The 9,328-nt window shown below is 44.9% G+C and overlaps 1 protein-coding gene across 1 annotated transcript in view; it reads left to right on the top strand.

The window, feature by feature from the left end:
- The first annotated feature begins 6,685 nt into the window (after nt 1-6,685).
- BMPR1A (bone morphogenetic protein receptor type 1A) overlaps nt 6,686-9,328 on the top strand; it is a 56,212-nt gene continuing 53,569 nt past the window's right edge. The window contains exon 1 of the mRNA XM_079975697.1: nt 6,686-7,178. The gene's annotated coding sequence lies outside the window, so the exon portion shown is untranslated. The remainder of the gene's footprint in view (nt 7,179-9,328) is intronic.

Below are 9,328 nucleotides of genomic sequence, written 5' to 3'. Positions count from 1 at the left end.
AAAGTGCAACCAGGAACCAATAAAATAGCGGTATAAAGACATTTAAAAACAAAACGGGAATTTGTAGCGATTATTCCAAAGGCAGGCTACTCTAAAGGACAAACTCCAAATTATGCACAAATGCATAATTGTAGCCCTTTTTGTAAGGAAAAGTAGCTTTTGTGAGGCCATTTTGAGCAGAGAAGAGAGGAGGGAAGGAGTGCTTAACCCTTACCCCAGTTCCCATTCCATGGCTGCTTATCCCTCGGCCCCATCCCCAAAGTTCATGTTTCTAATGGCAATCCTGGGATTAGAGTTAAGCCCTTGTTCTTTCTAAAGTTCTGACGTCCTAAAAGTAAACACCTTCTAGCAGAGGTGCACTTTGTAAATATGATCCAAATGGAAAAGAGCACAAAAATGCAAAACTCTAAGGGTCATAGTTGGCCTTCTGTTTCAGCCTCTCTTTTGTCATCACAGGATAATTTATTATAAATGGATTAATGGTGAAAGGCTCAGTAATAGCCCTTGGTAAGGAAATAGGAGCACTGTATGAGGATATCCTTTTTCCGCACTAGAGTGCCCAATACTTTCAATTTTATATACAGCGGAAGCAATTAATTGTAAGAGAAGCACAGCTGAGCTTCCTGTGGCTGCGTTTGCAACAGAAACTATTGTTTAACGTTTTGGATCGTGTCATAAACCTCTCTAGCAGTTGTGCTGCAATTTTTAAAATCTCGAGCGTTTCATTTGCAATACTTTATCACTATTCTGGGCATGTAAGTGGGGAAAAGTGCAAGCATGCATGCACTAAAGCAAAGGGGTAAAATAAGTTTGATTCTTTGCTTTCAGGTTTTAAGGTAGTTGTTAACAGAGCAAATGCCACACTTATTCATAAAACTTAATTGATTGGAATATTTAAAAAAAACTGCCATGCAATTTTTGCTCCCGCTATTAAGCAATTATATCACTTTCTTCATATAGCTGGCAATAATTTATCCAACATGCAAACTGTAAAATGGACAACTGGAGCGCTTAAAACGAGCAAGGCCTATAGGGCTTATGAAGCTGGAAATAAACTCAGTGTTGGTTGGCAAGGAAATAGGTAAATAAAAGGAGAATTCTCTGGATGGAAAGATCCAGGTTTAGGGAACCCCAGCAGAGAATTGAAATCACAAAAATATGCTGCAAAGTAAAGAATAGAAATATAGGCTGTTAGACCTTTAAAATATGCCCTTCTAAATTCCTTCCAAAGTTTCCCACTTCATCTAGCATAGACCACTCCTTTCAAGGTGATGGTGAATGACCTTGCTAAGCCTGGCAGGACAGTTTACTCTATGGCATTAACCCCTTCATGCATGAATTAGACATAAACATTTTGGTTATATGAGACTGGTTATCCTACACTCAGTGCATCAACATTTTTTTTTTTTAGGTTTCAGTTGATAGCATTTAGAATTAGAAAAAAGATAAGCAGTTAACTGTGCGATCCTAAGCACGTTTTCTTAGATTGAAGTCCACCGCTGCCTTCAATGGGGCTTACTCCCTAGTAAGTAAGTTTAGGATAGCATACTTGTTAAAAAAAGTATTTGATAGGTAAGCAAAAACACTTCTTCATGAAGAAATAAGAGGTTTGTGGGATCAGTCAAACTGGGGCAACCATTGGTTTACAAAAGAAGAACAACACAGCACTCCACATCAAGGTTTATAACGGAACTTGTTTTAACACACACACACCCTTCCCCCCCCCCCCATCACATATTCCACCATTTGAGGCACTTCATAGGAAAAGGCTTTTTACATTACTGTCTGGAAGAGATAACACAGACTTCCCATTCTATTGTTTAAATCTGTTATACATATTAAAACAGAATGTAAAAAATGCAAAACCCTTAATCTAAAGTTGGCGTTTTCTTTGTTACAGATAGTACCAGACTTGCAACAGGGAAGTCTGGAATCTGAGTTAACCTCCACCATGCTTCACTAAATGACCTTGGACAAGTCTCTTTCAGTCATTCTTTCTCTCCCCACACCCTCCCCACATAAACAAAAGGGAAATAAAATAATCATTGCCTTCCCTCTGCTGCATGCTTGCTTTTACTTTCCTGTACTTGGATTTCAGGACTGGTTTACCCATTACAATTTTTCTGCATGAAGACTATTCCTGAAGTCGGTGTATTTATGGGAAACAGTATCTTGACTGGTGTAAGTTCACCTTTAAATGCATATATATTTGCAACCCACTCTGTATACTAACACGAGCTTCTCTTTTTTTGCTTCCAATCCCACCCCCTCCATATAAGAAAGCTGTAATGTGCAAAGAAACCACTCAATGATACCAGCAATGCAAGGAGGAAAAATGGCCAGTCACAAAGTCCCCTCATTCCCTAGCTAAGATTCATACTGAAACATTATTCTGTGTTAATTAGTACTAGCTGATGTGTGAAATGGGGATCCAGTAGAAATGGTGCCAGGCAAGAGTGTGAGCTGTGAGCCGTAAAGACATTAATTCATATCTCATCTCAGTCATGAACTATCAGCAATCACCCACCCACCACCCAGTCTGCAACGTGGGGCGATACTATTAAGTTGTGGGTGAACATATCAGACGACACAGCGATTCTTCAAACAGCTCTTGTTTATTCACAGGCCAGAACAGAACTGAACTGAAGGGTTGAGTCAGCCTGCTTATATAGAGCTCCAGTACAACGTAACTGTAACAATTTTCTAAAACTATCCAATCACTGAATGTCACTTTCGATCCCTTATTTGCATAACTATCTACAGTATCCCCCTTCTGGCCCAGGGTGAGAACTTCAGTACATAACAGATACAGACTTTCTTACAGTGTGATATTAATTTATTGTATTTAACTATTTATTTAAAACATCCTTGCCCTGTATTTTGGTAATTGATTCTCCAGGCTGCTTGAAGTATCTAAAACAATACATCGTAAAAGAATAATATGTAAAAGAATTGCAAACAGAATAGAACTGTAGGGGGTTGCTGAGAACACAGTGTGTACGAAGTGTTTCAAACACTCTTGTGTACTGCTCTCAAGGCCAAAGCTATCATCTCTCCAGCTGAAGCAGCAGCTCTTCATTCTGCCTGCTAGCTTACAATATTGGATTGGACCTCTGACAATATACGCCAGTGTTTCCCACAGAATTCTGTTGGAGGCCAGCTGCCAATTTTAAGTGCCTCGAGCATTTATTCCCAATCAGGCACCCTTTAGAAATCGCTCGACTAAAGAGGGCACTCTGCCATGAGAAAGTGCCACTATGTCCTGGACAACAATCTTCTAGCCAGTTGCGAAGGAGAAGAGAAAGCATTTTAGCACAACCTAAGAGTTCTTCTACAGTAGATTTCACAGACAATGCAACTCGCTTTCGCAACATTTGCTGCCAAAACCGCAACGACACTTTCTAATGCTGTCTGCAGCATACCCACATGAGGCTTGTCTATATATATATGGTAGGGGAACAAACCATGTGAAATTGGTGTTTCAATAGACATTATCAAGCCAGGGAGATCTGAAATAATAAAAATAAAATTAATGTACTTTATAGAACTGTCATGTTTTGAAAGAACTCTTCTATAATAAAATAGCATTCCTAAACATAAAGGTCACTTGATTACCCAAATTCACTCTGCTTTATTCCTCCTCCTCCTCCCCCCTTTTGAAAAAAACCTCACCCCTACCCCAATGCAACAGGAATTGTTCTTTGTCTTTCATTGATCTGCCACCTTAGCACTAGAAACACACCTAGTTTACTTTGAAGATACAGAAGATCTCTTCAGCATACTATCTCAGTTCAGGGGCACGCTTTTAGGGACATCCACTGCGGAAAATGTGGCTGGGGAGGAGAACTGCAGGGGGGGGGGGAGAGCAGTAGTAGGGGAAAGGATTGCACATTGCTATCACGACATCTGTTAAAGTTGGCTAGTGGAGTGGGAGGAGATACATATCTGGCCCACTGAGCCAAAAAGCTTTCCCACTCTAGATTGCACACACATGGCTGACACCAGGTTTGAAGGGAGCAAGTGCAAAGTATCCTCTGGGAGGCCCCTTCATCTGTTGGTGAGCTTACCTGTCAGGGGTGGGTGACTGGCTGGTGACATTCCAAGTAGCAGAGCAATGCTGTATTTGCAGCTAGACACAACCATTCTTGAGCATTAGGCAAGAAAAGGAAAGCCCCCCCCCATTGTGCTGGGATATCAACCTTGCATGCACATGTGTGCATGTACACCTATTTCCTTCCCTTCTCTTGAGCCAGTTGCACTGCAAGTTGGCCACAATGTTTAAAGAAAAAGCAGGCACAGTGGGAGAAGACTTAATTTATTACTTATATACTACTTAATCATCAAAAGCCCTAAGCGGCTTACATAAAATATACATAAAAATGGTAATATATGGTAAATGCAAACCAGAAACGGGTCTCATGGATGCAAGCTTTGTCGTTAATGATAATTGTTTGTCCTACAGAAGTTAGTCCAGTAAGATAGGATTAATCAAACTCTGGGGTAATGAGTTTTCTTATAATGAGATCAACATTATAAGTATAACGAAAGAGGGGGTGGGAAATAAAATACGTAAATGTTTTGCTTGACATCACTGACAACCCATGACCCAGGAATCCACTGCATATTTTAAAAGATCCTTGGCTTCTAAGAATATTTCATGGCACTCGTTATCGACCTATAAACCTTTAAATAATGTGGGTCTTACATATCTCAGAGACTTTTGTATCATCCTCACTGATCAAATTTAAGTTCCACTGTACTACCCTAGCAGCAACAGATGGAACATCAATGGTGCTTTAAAACACAGTTTTGGTGGCTTGTCTCTAAATCTTATGACAGCAATTTCTAGGTTCAACTATGGGCTGCGTGAAGAATCTCCCACCATTCAACTCATTGGACAATCCAGGCCTTATTCCAGGATCTCACAGTTCACTTTTCTTCACACTGTGCAGCGTTTTTCTATGCCTTTGGTCAAGCCTTGCCCTCCCTTTCAAGGGTGCCAACTTGAATAAAATAGGGGTGGGGGTGCAAGTTAGCCCTGCCTTGCAAAATTGATCACAATATGCGGTGCACACACAGTATTTGAATGGCAATGCCCATTAACATTGTGGGGGCCCGGCCACCTCAAATATTTCATTGGGGGTGGGTGGGCTGAAGGAGCCAACTCGGCCCCTAGGAATTGGCTCCTAGGCTCTCTTTGATTTCCTCCTTTTTCCAAGCTGAAAGAGCCAGAACAGCCTTCCTTCCTTCGCAGGGGAATTAACTTGCTTCCCTCATTTTGGGTTGCTTTCTGCACTTCTCCCGGCTTCACAAATCCCTTTTGAGGTGTGGTGACCAGAATTGCACACCCACACACAGAGCATTATGTGTCAATTGAGGAAATGTCTATACAGGGTGGGACAGCTGGGATAGCTCGGTCTGTAGAGCATCACTCTTATTAATCTCATGGTTGTGGATCTTAAGCACCACATGGGGCCCAATGATTCCTGCATTGCAGGGGCTTGGACTAGATGACTCTGGGGTGCCCCATCCAAACTCTACAATCCTATATGCGTACAGGTGCGTTGGCAGCACCTTGCAAACAAGGTGGAAGGGCAGCATTCACATTCACAACTCTCACAGGAAACATGGCTTCAACAAATGACGGCAGACACGCTCCGCCAACGCTTTCTGCATCCTGTAATACCAAATTGGGGTGGGGGGCGGATATTGGACTGAATCACATCAGGGAAACTCAGGGCCAGATTTAGGTTCCATGAGGCCCTAAGGTACTGAAGGTAATGGGGCCCTTTATATGTCCAGCTCTCCTTTGTCAACAAATTGATTTTTTTGGTGTTGAATGTATGCTATATGGACCTAATAGGTATCTAAAGCTTTTGCACATGTTGCCCATACAACCAGTCCATGCAGAATGTAGGCACCCTATATATAGAAGTGAGCAAACCTGTGATATTTTAGGGAGCAGGCGGGGCCTATTACTTACATCATAGGAGCCTACACAACACAAAACACTGTCGCTGTAGGTAGGTTTTATTTTATTTGTTTTTTTATCTTTTATTTCGGAAATGTACATCCAGTTTTTTTTCTCTTTAATTTTTTTTGGGGGCCCCCAAGAGAGTGGGGCCCTAAACTATAGCTTGTTTAGCTTATACTGTACGTAAATCCGACACTCCCTCTCCACGTATCGGGTAGGTGAGGAGATTTGGTGCAGTAAGGAAACTAGTCCCCACCCTCGTCCAGAGAAGGGAGATGGCGGAGGAATGTTCGCCCGCCCCCCCCCCCTTCTCCACAGCGCCTCGGGCCCTTCGGCAATCTCCGCCGCGCGTTCGGCCGCTCCTTCGGGAGGAGGGGCGGGGAGGTGGCGAGCGCCGCCGAACGAGCCCAGGTTGCTGCCCGTACTAGGCAAGGAAAAGAAGGAGCAACACGGCGGCGGGCGGCGTCGAACTAAGGCCGGTCTTATTCGGCGAGTTTCCGTCGAGGAAACGCGAGGAGAGAACGGGAGCCGGAGCCGGAGCCGGACAGACAAACAGACAGACACCTCGACGGTGCCTGCCAGCGAGGAGAAAGAGCGCGCGGCGGCGTCCGTCTCCTCTCCCCCCCTTTTTTTTTTAATTCCCCTGCGCGCGAGCGAGCGAGCGCGCGCCCCCTCCTCGGCCTCCTATTGGACGCCCTGCCGCCTCTCTTCTCTTCTCCCCGCCTCCCGTTCCGTGGCGGCTGCTGCTGCTGCTGGAGCTGCTTTCAGAGGCAGCGGCCGTGATTGGAATAATCCGGGTGCTCGCTCGCTCCCGAGAAGCCCCTTCGTCGTCTTCGCTCACCCCTCTGACCATATATATATCGCGCGCGCCTAGGGCACTCTCATGCGCACGCGCGCGGATCTGAGGGGAACGGCGAGCCCGGGCGTCGAGTGAGCGGGAGGCGAGAGAGAGAGAGAGAGAGAGAGAGAGGCCTGCGCGCCTGTGTGTTGTGGGGCAGCCCAGCCACCCTCTCGGCTCCCCGCCTCCCGCCGTCTAGCCCAGAGCCGCGTCGCAAGGCCGAAGCGGCGGTGGGGAGGCGGAGGGCGCATTCTTCTCCCCTCCCCAAACGACGACCCTCTTGACCCGCCTCTCCAGCTCGGACCGCTCCGGTGGGGGCCAGAAAGGAAACCCCTTGGCCAGGAGGATGACGGGCCCCCGACGCGGGTGAGTGGGGCGCGGTGTGTGGCGGCGGGGAAGGAGGGGAGATAGGTGAGGGAGGCGACTAAATGGCGGCGGGGGAAGGTGTGGAGTCCGCAGGCAGGCCTCCCTCGGGTTTCGCCCTCCCGCCTCCTCGTCTGAAAGGGGAGACGTGTGGACGAGAGTGCGTTTGCTTCCCCCTCGCAACCGGTGCAGAGGAGGCCTGGCCGGTGGCCCTGAGGGAAAGGCTGCCCTCCCCGTCTGGAATTTAATAATGCTACATTTTTATTTGTACCCCCACCCATCTGACTGGGTTGCCCCAGCCACTCGCACAACAAAAGGTTAAAACTTAAGAAAGGCGTCCTTAAAGCGGGTGGTGCGCACGCTCCTTCGGGAGTGAGCCCCGTTCAGCTCGGTGGAATTCACTCCGGATTAAGTATAGGATCGGGCTGCTGAAGAGAAGCGAAGTCGGCCGGTCCCGGAGTTCTTGGTGTCGACGGAGAATCGACGCCTCCAATTCCACCCCCCCCCCAAAGTGACCCGCTGTGTCTCACTACATAACTTTTTAAAAAAATAAGTCGCAGGTTTAACGAATTAAATAACTCGGCCTGAGTTGTTTGCTAGCCGTGGAAATGGCCAGTTAACAATAGGTCGTTTCCATTGCTGCTCCTCTTCTCTTCTTTGCCTGCAATCATTTGGAGAAGGGGGTCATTTTTTCTTTTTTGAGGGTCCTGGGATTGGTCGTTCGCTAGGAGCCTTTTGGCACTTTTAAGTTGCCCTTTCTCACCTTTCCGTTTCCGATCCTGGTGTAAGTTTTTGCACTTGGTTGTCTTCCGGGAGTGAGTGGTGCTACTTATGTAGGGGAGAGGCCCTTCATTTGTAGTGTTGCTTTTTAATTAACAGAATTACTTAATATCCTTTCCACTGCAGCCACCAAAATAAGCAATAAATATTAAAGGAGTTGATAGCCGTCATAATTAGAAGTGTTAATCAAGCTCCAGTAGTGCAGTGTGTGCTACTTTTCTGCAGTGTATTCAGTATTATAGTGACTAGGTAACCCAGTAGCAGTTGCAGTTACTTCTTGGCACATTTGACTTGGTTGGAAATAAGATCAGTGGGCCTTGGTTCCAAGCAGTGGACTGCCAGTTTTTGAAAAATGAAATTTTATAAAATGTAAAGTATAAATCTCCTAGTAAAATGAGTGCAGCAGTGAAGTCGTGGCTATGTCTACTCAGAAGCCCTTTTGAATTCAATGGGGCTTACTTGCAGGATTGCAACCTCAGGGTCTCTGGACGTTTTAGGTTTTGGTGTTTGAATGTGGTGGTTGGAGCACCTGTTTTGTTCAGTCGCATATCCAGGAATAAATTAGCTTTAATGAGGCAATTCATTTGTGACTAGCTGTTTTTTGTTTCTTTCTTTGGTGAAAATTTATACATCTGGTTTGATAAATCCAGTATGATGTGGTATTCATTGGTTTTGTAAAAGGTAATAAAAGGAAAAGAAATGGGTTGGTAATGTTTAGTCATGACCGACTCTTCGTGACCCCATGGACCAGAGCACGCCAGGCACTCCTGTCTTCCACTACAGTTCTATAAAATGAAAGTTGTATGATACAAAGAAAGAAAATAGCTTACAATAGACAGCTATTGTAGCTAAATGTTTCACAAGTATGGTCTAAATCATTGGATAGCCAATCTGCAACATGGGTTCCAAAAGTGGTTCAGGAAGTGGGATGTTAAGATGTACTTGGGTCCTTTTGCCCAGTTTTAGCATTTCTGTTCACTTCTGCCTCCCTGCCTAGCACTCACTCTTTAGATGAGGTGGAAAGTCCACCAAGTGAACTTGTTTGTTGGTTGGTCACCATTGTGTTAAGTTCACTGTAGCGTTTTCTTTTTACCTTTTTGTCATAACAAATCATGTGAATTAGAACTCTCCAGTTAGTTATGTTTATGAGAGTTTAACAGGTGTATTTTCTATTCCAAATACATGACTTGACTTGCAGATGCCTTGAACTGGCACCACACCAGAAGTCCTGATCCTAGTTCTCTCTTATATAGGATTTAAAAATCAATGTGAAGTTAACAGAGAAGACAATTGAATTTATTAAGTTTGGGTCCTGCAGTTCTTGAAATATACTCCTCCAAACTCAAAACATATTGGTGCAAAAAACCCCAAAC

The sequence above is a fragment of the Podarcis cretensis genome, assembly GCF_951804945.1.
Source record: "Podarcis cretensis genome assembly, chromosome: 5".
Lineage (NCBI taxonomy): Eukaryota > Metazoa > Chordata > Lepidosauria > Squamata > Lacertidae > Podarcis > Podarcis cretensis.
This window is presented reverse-complemented; position numbering and strand designations above follow the sequence as displayed.